This window comes from Podarcis bocagei (genome assembly GCF_964188305.1).
Source record: "Podarcis bocagei genome assembly, chromosome: 2".
NCBI lineage: Eukaryota > Metazoa > Chordata > Lepidosauria > Squamata > Lacertidae > Podarcis > Podarcis bocagei.
This window is the reverse complement of record NC_138126.1, coordinates 28,035,980-28,048,432: the sequence shown is the minus strand read 5'-3', so window position 1 is coordinate 28,048,432 and position 12,453 is coordinate 28,035,980. Positions and strand designations below refer to the sequence as shown.

Below are 12,453 nucleotides of genomic sequence, written 5' to 3'. Positions count from 1 at the left end.
CAGTTGGGCATTGTTGGAAATGCTAAGAATGTGACAGGTTCTCTGCGCTGAGCACACAAGGGCCACACTAATGTCAGAAAGTTTAAATATATTGTATTGCAAATGGAATTAGGTATGATAAATCTTTACCTTTAGACTTTTCATCTCAATTCCCGTTCTTATGCTGTATTCCAGCAGTGCTGTTGCTCCTCTTTCTATTTGTGCGGGAGTTTCTTCCCTTCCAGCAGTCTTTGTATGACAGTATTCCCTCTGCACTAAAGGCGGTCTTAGTTATGTGAGTCCCAATCCACAAGTAGTCAGAATGCCACCGGCCACGCACACAGGAAGCGGTACAGTCATACCTTGATCCCTAATGCCTTGCGAGTCTAACGTTTTGGCTCCCAAACGCCGCAAACCCGGAAGTGAGTGTTCCAGTTTGTGAACGTTCTTTGTAACCCAAACGTCTGACGCGGCTTCCACGACTTCCAATTGGCTGCAGGAATCCATTCCGGAAGTCCATTCAACTTCCGAAGATGTCCAAAAACCAAGGTGATTCCTGCAGCCAATCGGAAGCCACACCTTGGTTTTCGAACATTTTCGGAAATTGAATGGACTTCCGGAACGGTTTCTGCTTGAGAACCAAGGTACAACTGTATGTTAGCAGACTCAAGGAGCTCCAAGGTTTGCAGAAGTGCAAATTAAGGTTAGGAAAAAGACTTTGCAGGAACACCCCCCCCCCAAAGAATGAGGAGCAAGCATGTATCCATGAAATGCTGACTGCTTAGACTGAAAACGGGAAGCAAGGAGGGGGAATGGAATGGAGGATCTGAAATTCTGAACAGCACCAATCTGGAGGTCGAAGGTGAATGTATTCAGAAACCAGAAGAGATTAGAAAGTGTTTCCAGAGATATTTTAAAAAACTCTATACCCAAGGACCCCAAGTAGAGATTGAAATAAATAATTTCTTAAAAAGTCATGGCCTTCAAAAGCTAACACAAGACAAACAAACAGCCCTGAACTATAAAATAACACAACAGGAAATTGAAAGTGCCATTCAGAACATGCAAACAGGCAAATCCCCAGGCCCAGACGGACTTACCTCCAAATACTATAAGACACTGAAGGAATATTTGATACAGCCACTAATGGAGGTATGTAATCAGATTTTGGAAGGGAAGGGGGCACCAGAATCGTGGAAAGAGGCATTCATCACCCTGATACCAAAATTGGAATCTGAAAAGACTCAACTTAAGAATTATCGTCCCATCTCACTCCTAAATGTGGATTACAAAATTTTTGCTGATATTTTAGCAAACAGACTGAAAAAAGTTTTGAATGAAGTAATTCATAAGGACCAAGCAGGCTTTCTCCCTGGTAGACATTTGTCTGATAACACTAGGAATATTATTGATGTTTTGGAGTTACTACAGACAAATATGAATACGAAAGCAGCTTTGATTTTTATAGACGCGGAGAAGGCCTTTGACAATATATCTTGGAAATTTATGAAGAAAAATTTGGAAGGGATGGGAGTGGGAAGGGCGTTTCAAAATGGCATCGAAGCAATCTATTCAGAACAAAAGGCTAAATTGATAGTAAACAGTGTGGTGACAGAGGAGTTTAAAATTGAAAAAGGGACACGACAGGGGTGCCCCCTATCACCCTTGTTATTTATTTCTGTCCTGGAGGTGTTGCTGAATTTGATTAGGAGGGATCAGCTGGTGGAAGGAATACAGGTCGGAGAAAAACAATACAAATTGAAGGCCTTTGCAGATGATTTGGTTTTGACATTACAGGAGCCAGAAGCCAGCACAAAAAGAGCTTTAGAACTAATTTCTGAGTTTGGTCGGGTGGCGGGATTCAAGTTGAACAAACAAAAAACCAAGGTTTTGGCAAAAAACTTGACACCTTCAGAAATAGACGGGTTCCAGAAGGAAACAGAATTAAATGTGGTTACAAAAGTGAAATACCTGGGGGTTAACTTGACTGGGAGAAATTTGAATTTATTTAAGGATAATTATGAAAAATGCTGGTCGGAAATCAAAAAGGACTTAGAAACTTGGTCAAGATTGAAACTTTCCTTGTCGGGAAGAATTGCAGCAGTTAAGATGAATGTATTGCCAAGAATGTTGTTTTTGTTTCAAACCCTCCAGATCGTGGACAGAGTGGAATGTTTTGGAAAGTGGCAGAGGGATATTTCGAAGTTTGTCTGGCAGGGCAAAAAGCCCCGAATAAAATTTAAGATATTAACAGATGCAAAGGAAAGAGGGGGGTTTGCCCTGCCGGACTTAAGATTGTATTATGAAGCTGCATCCTTCTGCTGGATGAAGGACTGGTTTTTGTTAGAAAACACTGATGTCCTAGATCTGGAAGGGCATAGTAATGCTTTTGGGTGGCATGCATATTTGTGGTACGACAAGGTAAAGCTTCATAAACTGTTTAAAAACCATATTGTCAGGAAAGCTCTATTCATTGTCTGGACTAAATATAAGGACTTACTTGAAAGTAAGACTCCGAGGTGGTTATCACCGATGGAGGCTAAGGCCATAAAACTACGGAATATGGAGAGTGGCTGGGTAAAATACTGTGAGATAATAGAAAGAGATGGTGATACCTGGAGGTTGCAGAGTTTTGAAAAATTGAAAGGAAAGGTGCGAGATTGGTTTCATTATGCCCAAATCTTAGAGATTTTTAAAAAAGATAAAAAAATTGGTTTCCAGGTGGAAAAATCAAAATTAGAGACAGAACTACTTGAACCTAAGACGAAAGTGCTTTCAAGAATGTATAACTTGCTGCTTAAATGGAACACTCAAGATGAGACAGTTAAATCAGCTATGATAAAATGGGCACAAGACATTGGGTACAACATTATGTCTGAAGACTGGGAAAGGTTGTGGACCACCGGTATGAAATTCACGGCATGTAGTGCCTTAAAAGAAAACATTATGAAAATGGTATACAGGTGGTACATGACCCCAGTCAAACTTGCAAAGATATATCATTTGTCTGATAATAAATGTTGGAAATGTAAGGAGGCTGAAGGGACATTTTTTCATCTCTGGTGGACATGCCCGAGGGTGAAGGCTTTTTGGGAAATGATTTATAATGAGTTGAAAAAGGTGTTTAAGTATACCTTTCATAAGAAACCAGAGGCCTTCCTCCTGGGCATTGTGGGCCAGAGAGTGTCAAAGAAAGATAGAACTTTCTTTTTATATGCAACCACAGCAGCAAGAATTCTTATAGCCAAATATTGGAAGGCACAGGAGTTACCCACGCTGGAAGAATGGCATTCGCAGCTGATGGACTATATGGAATTAGCCGAAATGACAGGCAGAATCCGAGAACTGGGAGAAGAAGTAGTGGAAGAGGACTGGAAAAAATTTAAGGACTATTTACAAAAATACTACAAGTTATATGAATGTTGAGAATTTGCTAAGCTTTTGGGAAAAACATGCTTCAGTACTGAGATTGGTAAATGATGGAAACGAAGTTATGATTTATAAAAGCATAAATTGCAGACTATATAACTAAATGAAAACACAAAAACATATGAAATAAGGTATTAATTTGCTGTTTATTTTTATTGTAAAGAAAGCAGGGGATGGAGGACGTGGGGAAGTCCGGTTTACAAAGAAAATAATTGCTTCTTTTCTTTGTAAAACCGCTTTTGTTGTGTTACTGACGATGTATTCTGACCTTGGAAAAAAAGCAATAAAAAATTATTATTAATAAAATAAAAAAAAATGAAATTCTGAACAGCAACACTCCATGCTGTAGCATTTTGTTGCGGCACGCATCTGTTGTTTTTCTACCATCTTTAGATTGCTATCCTTATATCACTTCCCACAACCTTGGTCACTGTTGCCTTTTACCAATAATTTTAAAGTCTTTGTCCTGATAGATCCTCTTTAGCAGATAACATTTTTGTTTCCAATGCATCTGACTGGTACTTTTTTTGTTGCACGACTAGTATACATTGCAAGGTTTTCTATTTCATCCCCACCCAAAGATTTCTCCCAGTTATACAATTTGTATTCGTGAAGGTTTCCTTTTTCCTTTTTCTAAGTGACCTTGAACTTTAAAGGGCATTGGTACACTGGTGCTTTATTTATTTATTTATTTACATAAATAATTAATATACAGTGGACCTTCCGGATATGAATTAAATTCATTCCAGAGGTCCGTACTTAACCCGAAAAGTCCGTAACTGGAGGTGCCACTTCTGCACATGTGCGCGGCACCATAGAGCACTTCTGCACACGTGTGCGGTGCGCAGAGCGCTTCTGTGCATGCGTACGGCGAAACCTGGAAGCACGTACTTCTGGGGTTGCCCCATTCGCAACCTGAAAGTTACATATCCAGAGTAGTATGTAACTCGAGAGCCCACAGTACTGCCTTTCAATATAAGAATCTCCAGGGTGGCTTCCAAGCGAAACAGTGGAATAGTGCTTCAGGAGAACAGGGCAGCAGAGAAAATGAGCACAGTAAAAATGCCCAGAAAGTCATCTGCTGGTGCCAGAAATACATCCGAATAGGCAAAAGACGAACCTGTCTAGGGAGAGCACTATTTCTGAGAAGGTCCTTAACTCATTGCCATCCTAGATCTGGCCTGAATATCTCTCTGTGTCCCCACACACACAGTGTGAACTGTATGCACTTTTGGTGTGTGGCTTACCATAGGAGGCTGCCTTCTAATGAGCCAGACCATTGGATGTTTATTCTGCTAAATCTACCTGCTGCACCCTCTTGTTTCCGCATTTTTTATGTCTTGTAGTTCATGTGCCTACTGAGGACTAGGCACAGGTAGGGCCACTGGATTAATATTATTATTAAACAGAATGAATAAAAGCTATGCTGGCCATTGAAGACAGGCGTTGTTTAATGGTGCACTGACTTTGGACATAATAGCACTTGGCCAAGGATGCTGGTAGCATATGCTTGACCGTTAGGCCTGCCTCTGCATTTCCCAACCCAGATTGTGTGGCATGCAAAGAGGAAGAAACGATTCTCATATCATTTTTAGTTTCATTTTTTTGGTTTGTTTTTTAACTGAAAAGCAGAGTGGAGGATTTGTTGTTGTTATTGTTTTTGTATACAGTGGTACCTCGGATTAAGAATTTAATTCGTTCCAGAGGTCCGTTCTTAACCTAAAACTGTTCTTAACCTGAAGCACCACTTAAGCTAATGGGGCCTCCTGCTGCCACCGCACGATTTCTGTTCTCATCCTGAGGTAAAGTTCTTAACCTGAAGCACTAGCGGAGTTAGCGGAGTCTGAAACGTCTGTAACCTGAAGCGTATGTAACCTGAGGTACCACTGTATTTTGGAGGAAATACATTCAGACTTGGTTATTTCAGCCCATAGAGTGTTGTTTTCCATAGACATTTCTTCTTGCAAAATTAATTTCTTCCTTTAGCCTCCCCGTGATGCCAGAGAAATGCCACAACATTTTATTTATCCCTATAAGATAGACCTCACTGGTAATCCCAGAATAAGCAGAGATGACTTTTTCCCCTGTAGGTGGGGTGGGATGCCATTTCATTTCAGCCAACCGCTGCAGACTCCAGCTATTTCTCAGGTTCTGCCTCTCTCCCTGCCTCCCTCTTTTTTGGGGGGTGAAAAGCATGATTGATATTAATCTTTTATAAAAAAATTATTTCCCCCTGAATTCCATACTGGTAATATATTATTCAGCCTTTCTTTAATAGCAGCTTTGGGTTGTTCCATTAGTCACTACAGTTATTACAACGCTAAAGGCCTAATTCATCAGCATTTGACTTCCACAGGCAGAGTGTAATGCTTGTCTGATTCCCCCCATGCATCAGGGCTGTCGTTCTGGGTTATGTGGGAAGCAGCTGCCATTTTGGCAGGAATGTAAGGTGCTTGAAGCAAGCATGCCACTCTGTGACAGCGTAAAGCAAACAATAGCATGTCAAGTGCCTTGTCTAAAGACAAGCCTATTGAAATATGCATAAATGGAAGCCTGGTTAGCTATTCCATCATTTTCAAGACTATCCAAGCCATCCAGGGCAATTAGCAAATTTATAACAACCTCATGAAGGCCATACCCTCCAACCGTCCCTATTTGCCCAGGACATTTCTGGAATTACAGATCCCAGGATATCCCAGGGATTATCTGGCGTCGGTGTGGGAATGTTCAGGGTGCCAGGAGAGGATATATTGTTTATTATCATTCCTAACTTGCGCTAGCAAGTTTCTTTACTTAGCAGAGTGACATTCCCCCTTTTACATGCACAGCAGATAGCTGGTTGCAGGCTCGTGTGAGTCTTTCATTATCATACAATTCAGTCTGTCTCAGATTGAATTGTATGTTCCTGGTAAGTTCCCTTGAATCCCTCTTAAAAGAATAATGACGCCACAATCTTATTTAAAGTCAATAAAAAAGTTTACTTACATCAGTTCACAGTTGGATTCCTGAAGACAGACTTAGTTACAAATATGTACATGTGGATCTACCCCATATGGGGGAATAACCCCAGTGCTTCTGCTGGCTGAGAGCTAGAAGAGCAGTCCTAGCTAAAAGCTGGTCAAACGAAGAAGGAAGTCAAAAAGAGAGAAGGGTGCTGTGTGACTCGTCCTTTTGTTACCTGGACAGGTTAAATCACACCCACCTTCTATCACATGCAAAAGGAAGGATGCTCCAGCCAGGAGGAACAGGAAGTTTCGACTGGCTGGACCAAACATTCCCTCGCATGTCTTCTCTAGCATTACAAGGAATGTTGTACTTGATTGCCTCTCATGGATCACATCCCACAGTTGGCACTTGCAGAGAGTGCGGCACCAAAAGACCTGCATCCCGATTTTCATCAGCGTGATGTTGGAGGGTGTGGAAGGCAAGTTGTGCAGCCATTCATAGGGAGACAGAAAGCTACTTGATTTATTTATTTGACTTCTCTTAGTGCAGGACCCAAGGTGGCTCACAGCATATTGTTGTAGAGTGTTGCAACATATTCCTGCGTTGCAGCAGAATATACATTTTAAAAAAATGAATAAGTAAAATTAAAAAAACCAAATAAATTAAAACCAATTCAAATGATCATGCTTTCCATACATTCCACACTTGACCTTTGGTAAAATTGCCCTTATCTGGCGTGAGGGTAATAGATCAGGAAGGCATCTCTAACATGCTTTTTTGTGTTGCACACTATACATACCCTTAGCATCAGGGCACTTGGGGCATTGTGGGAGAGTCAGAAAGCTACATTTTTTAAGGTAAAGTTTCCTGGGAGCTAAATCCTGAGATTATATCAAATTGATGAATATTTCCAGGGAGCGCCTTTAGGTGGTTTAGCTGGTGTTATGTATCCATAGACTTACGGAGCTTTGAACTTCCCATTTGAAACCAGTCATTTACAATGGAAAGTTAAACACCTACATCACACTAGCTAAGTTACATAAAAGTGCTCCCCTTTAACTTCTCCTTGCCAAAAGTTCATGGATAGCGGATGGACTTCAGTTCCCTTTATCCCTGTCTATTCACCATGCTGGCCGGGGCTGATAACTGTTGTCCAACAATATCTGGACTACCCCTAACTAATAGCATGGAGTGCAACTCACGTCCGTTTAGGAGATACACAACAGAAAGATTGTCCTTAGAGGGAGCAGCTGCAGGCAGTGTGTATTTGTTGGAGGGAACTGGAGGGGTTGTATCTGTGTATGTTTGTGCACTTTTTCGTGGTTTTGTGTGAGAGAGATTGGGCAAGGAACAGCCAAGACTTCATTTGACCTGGAGTCTTTGGTAAAATTCACACCTCTCTGTTCTATAACTTCTTCTATGATATCAGGGGTGGGACACATGTTAGGGTTGCCTCTCCCTCTAAGCTTAACAACAATGAACTTCTTTCTTAATCACTGAACAACTGAAGGGTGCTGGAGGCTTACAGTGCAATCCTACCCATGTCTACTCAGAAGTAAGACCCAGTGAATTGAATGGGGTAAGTGGGTTTAGGATTGGAGCCTATGTTGTAACTGAGCGCAGTATGCACAACTGCAGAACATGTTCATTATTTACATGGTGGGTACATTAAAGTGGGTGTCCTAACCTGCAGTTTCCATTCACTGGCGTGTTTGTGTGTGAGTAAACCTGCCTTTAGCCAAATGGTTGACGAGATACATAAATATATTCTCTTCTGTAAATAACTCTGGCATTTTTTTTAGTTCTGCTGTTTGATGTATGTCTTGCTGTCAGTGTTGTTATTTATTTAGATTTGTACTGCAGTTGCCAATAGTCTGGTTTTCAGGGCTTTTATGGTTCTTAACTTTTATTGTGAGCCACCCAGAAGACATTATTAATTGAGCACTGTGCAAATAAACAGAGAAACAAAGTGACCGTTGTTGTTTTATGGATGCCCAAACACATAAATGTATAATAATTTTGCTCTTTGTTTTGAGCATTGGGGATGAGCCCTGAGTGGCTTGGAGCGTGTTGTGATTGTGGAACCGAGAGCGGATCTGATGAGTGTTTGCCTCGCCCTCCTTTATCTTACACACACACACACACACACACACACACACACACACAGACACACACTGGGTTTCCAAAACTCCAGGATTTATTGACTGCACGGGTGTTCCCTTGCATAGGTCAAGCCCAGATAATGCCATTTTGAGGGCATGTCTCATTTGAGGACATGGTTGAACAAAACTGATACAAAGAATTGGGGTATAGTAATAATTAAAAGTTTCATGCCATCCTTGGCCTGCCCCACCACCCTTTAGTGATAAAAGGGAATGTCGCACAATATTATCTACTGATTGGGCTGAGGCTCCTGCTGATTGGACCATTATGATGTGATGAAAGTTAAACAGCTGTCTATTGAATTGCATGGATTTTGCCTTTATTATGTACCTCAGCCGCAACAGCAGCAGCAAAGAAAAAGGCATTAAAAACATCACAGAGGAAAGAATAAGAGCTTGCTCCTGAGTGCTTCTCCTTCATTACACATTATTACACCAAAAGTGCCTGTGAGCATAGAGGTACTGATTGGAAATGTCACTTTTTGACATAATCAAACCCTTTTAGGAGAGGTAAAAATGGCTAGCGGTACGTTTTTAAGCAACAATTTTGTTAGACCAAAGGGCAAAATAGTGCATCTTAGAAAATGTCAAGAGCAAAACGAATTTAGCAATAAACAGCGTTTTGCTGAAGACACATTTTACTCCTGTAGGTGCAGCCTGTGTCAAATCATCTGCATTTCTGCATATGTTTTCCTGCCAAAATCCGGAACATTCGCTTTGCCATTTTAAAGGTGATCTTTTGAAAAACAACATAATAAAGCCTATTAAACAAATGAATGCACTTATATTGTGTGTTTAATTCCACCCCCAATTAAAACTTTGGGTTCTTTTTTAAAAAAAATAAAACCAGTGGGAGTGTATGGAACTAAGTAATTAGCCAAGAGGCTGACATTTACCACTTTGAAATGACAAATCCCAGATATTTTATAACATTGTCTTGTGAAATCACTGCCTCCTCTCTTCCCTTCCCCCTGGCATACATATGTGAAACACAGAGGAAACTAATAGCAGCCTTCGATATTCTTGCACATAGGTAATCGCTGGCCTACTTTATAGTGTCTCATCCAATATCTTGGCTATAAATGTTGGCCTCCTTGGAGGGTTTTGAATGTTTAGAACTGTGAAGTAAAGCTTGAACATGTTTTGTCTTTTTGTTTTGTTTCTCCTCAGGAGGTAGCACTCTGAGAGTGTTTAAGCCTGAGTATAAGCAAGCTTGCAACAGCATTCAAAGGTGCCGTTGAAACATCTGCTCTTGTTTTGTTCAGTTACGCTCTGACATAAAACAACCCACTTTGCTTGTCCCCTTCGAAAAGGAAGAGCAACATGGCACGTAACATCTGTGAGCAAAAGGAGGGAAAAGTGGATCAGAATGCGGGAAACACTTGCAAAATCAGATGGTGCTGCCAGTTATCTATTTAAATCTGCCCCCCTCCCACTTCTTATCATGAGATTCAAGGTGGTTTATGGATTGAAACTATGGAATGTAACAATAAGGAATACAGTGGTACCTCGGGTTACATACGCTTCAGGTTACATACACTTCAGGTTACAGACTCCGCTAACCCAGAAATAGTGCTTCAGGTTAAGAACTTTGCTTCAGGATTAGAACAGAAATCATGCTCCGGCGGTGCAGCGGCAGCAGGAGGCCCCATTAGCTAAAGTGGTGCTTCAGGTTAAGAACAGTTTCAGGTCAAGTACGGACCTCCAGAATGAATTAAGTACTTAACCTGAGGTTCCACTGTAATCAAATTGGGATGGGAATTGACAATAATGCAAGATAATGCTAAAGCCACATAAGACAGCCAATAAACAGGTCTATATTGCCCACATGGATTAACAGTGACTTCCCAGGGTTTCTAGTGGGAAGGCATCCACAGGCTTGGGGGCCTTCTGAGCTACAACCTTCCAAAATTAGGTTTGCTGATGGTAAAGATAAAGATAAAGGACCCCTAGACTTTTAAGTCCAGTCAAAGACGACTATGGGGTTGTGGCGCTCATCTCGCTTTCAGGCCGAGGGAGCCGGCATTTGTCCACAGACAGCTTTCCAGGTGGCCAGCATGACTAAACCACTTCTGGCATAACGGAACACCGTGACGGAAACCAGAGTGCACGGAAATGCTGTTTAACTTCCCACCATAGTGGTACTTATTTATCTACTTGCACTGGCATACTTTCAAACTGCTAGGTTGGCAGGAGCTGGGACAGAGCAACGCGAGTTTTGTAATCCCAGAATTTGCCGTTATTTATGCTAATCCATCTTCTGTGGGGACTTTAGTTGACCTGTTATTTGCCTCAAGTTCCTGCCTTTGTCTCCTTAACCCAATTTTCTGTGGCGATGCTATTTTTTGCCAAAACGTGCCTCACGGGGTCACAAATCTGAATGTAGAGTTGGCCAACCAATATTATTTGGCTGCCCTTTGTTCCAAGCATGCTAGTCAGATCACCTCACAGCCACCAATCTCAATGGGTGACCTTAGGCTGGTGGCACATAGGCATCTGGGCAGGCACTATGAAAACAGAATACTAGACCCGATGGGCCATTGGCCAGATCTAGCAGGCTCTTTATACGTTTCTATCACCGACTATCTCCAGAGCTCCTTGAAGGAAGCACAGAGCTAAAATAGTGTTGTAGGAAGGGAGTCTTTTTTGTATGGTAAAGCATTCAAATTGCTGCATGCATCATAGATTTCACCACTGCCACTTGTATTCTGGAGTGGTACAGCCCAGGAAGAGCTATGCTATGTGATCTGCTGATTGTTTGCTTTAGAAGATTCTACTAAATTGTTCTGGTCTTGATGTGGTCCTGCTTGAAAGGCCAGCTATTTTCGGACAGGGCGGGTGTAGGATAAACAGAGAATTTATATTCTCTAGATATAAATTAGCTCTGCAGTACGTAAAAAGACAGTTGGCATTGTCAAAACAGTATGCAAAGGATGGCACAAATGTATCAAAAACATGACCCTTCGTTATAGGTTAGGGGGAGAAAAAGATAATTTAAGCGGTGCATAATGACTAATTAGTGTTTCTTGTCAAGGTAGCAGAGGGAAACTGTTTCTTTAAAGTGAAGAAGTCCAGATATCAAAGATTTACTGACAGTAATGAAATCGCCAATGCAGACTGTTTTAGAGAGGTGCATCTGTGCACTGAATAAACTCCCCACATCTGGACGGGGGTCCAGTCCCTTGTTGTCTCACATCTGGTTGTCACCGCTATGCTGAGTAGATGGGGATCAAAAGACAACTGCAGGCCAACCCAGACTCATATAATTCTTGCTCTGCATCAGGTTGTTGGGGAGCTCTGTCTGTCATGAGAGCACAAATGCAATGAGATTGGTGGGTATTTTGCAGTTCTGCCATTTTGCATCGCTTCGATTGACAGATTGTACCCCTAATGGTACAACTCTTTTTTCCTCCTGTGCAAGGGCTTGCCTGAAATGTGAAAAGGGGTGTTCTTGCACCTGATCAGAGAATCATATCTCTGAACTAACAGGCCCCAGTTTGTTGCGTCATGGAGCTTATATCAAACATCAGTTCCCGTGTCCATGGTAAATGTACTTTGCTGGAAAATGATAGAACTGAAGATAACATCTGGATTTTCATGAAAGTGTTCAGACTCGTTTGACATTTAGTTATAATTGCCAGGCTTTTCTGACAGTTCCATGGGGACTCTTAAGAATTACAGATGCAACATAAAAGAGGGTGCTGGATCAGACCAATGACTCAGCTAGTCCAACATCCTGTTCTCACAGTGGCTGACCAAATAATTTAGGGAAAGCCACATGCAGGATTTGAGCGCAAGAACATTTCCCCTTCCTGTGGTTTCCAGCAACTGGTATTCATAAGCATTGCTGCTTCTGTCTGTGAAGGCAGAGGCAAGCCATCATGGCTAGGTACACAAGGTAGGGTGGGGATTTTTTTTTTTTTTAAATCAGCTTTTC

At 41.6% G+C, this 12,453-nt stretch overlaps 1 protein-coding gene across 8 annotated transcripts in view; it reads left to right on the top strand.

The window, feature by feature from the left end:
• Window positions 1–12,453, top strand: part of FHIT (fragile histidine triad diadenosine triphosphatase) — a 1,070,670-nt gene that overhangs the window by 382,322 nt on the left and 675,895 nt on the right. Inside the window, exon 1 of one of the 8 annotated variants that reach the window (XM_081184397.1) lies at window positions 9,729–9,747. The exons of the other annotated variants lie outside the window; for them this stretch is intronic. The gene's annotated coding sequence lies outside the window, so the exon portion shown is untranslated. Of the gene's footprint in view, window positions 1–9,728; window positions 9,748–12,453 lie in introns of those variants that run through there. 8 annotated transcript variants of the gene reach the window in all.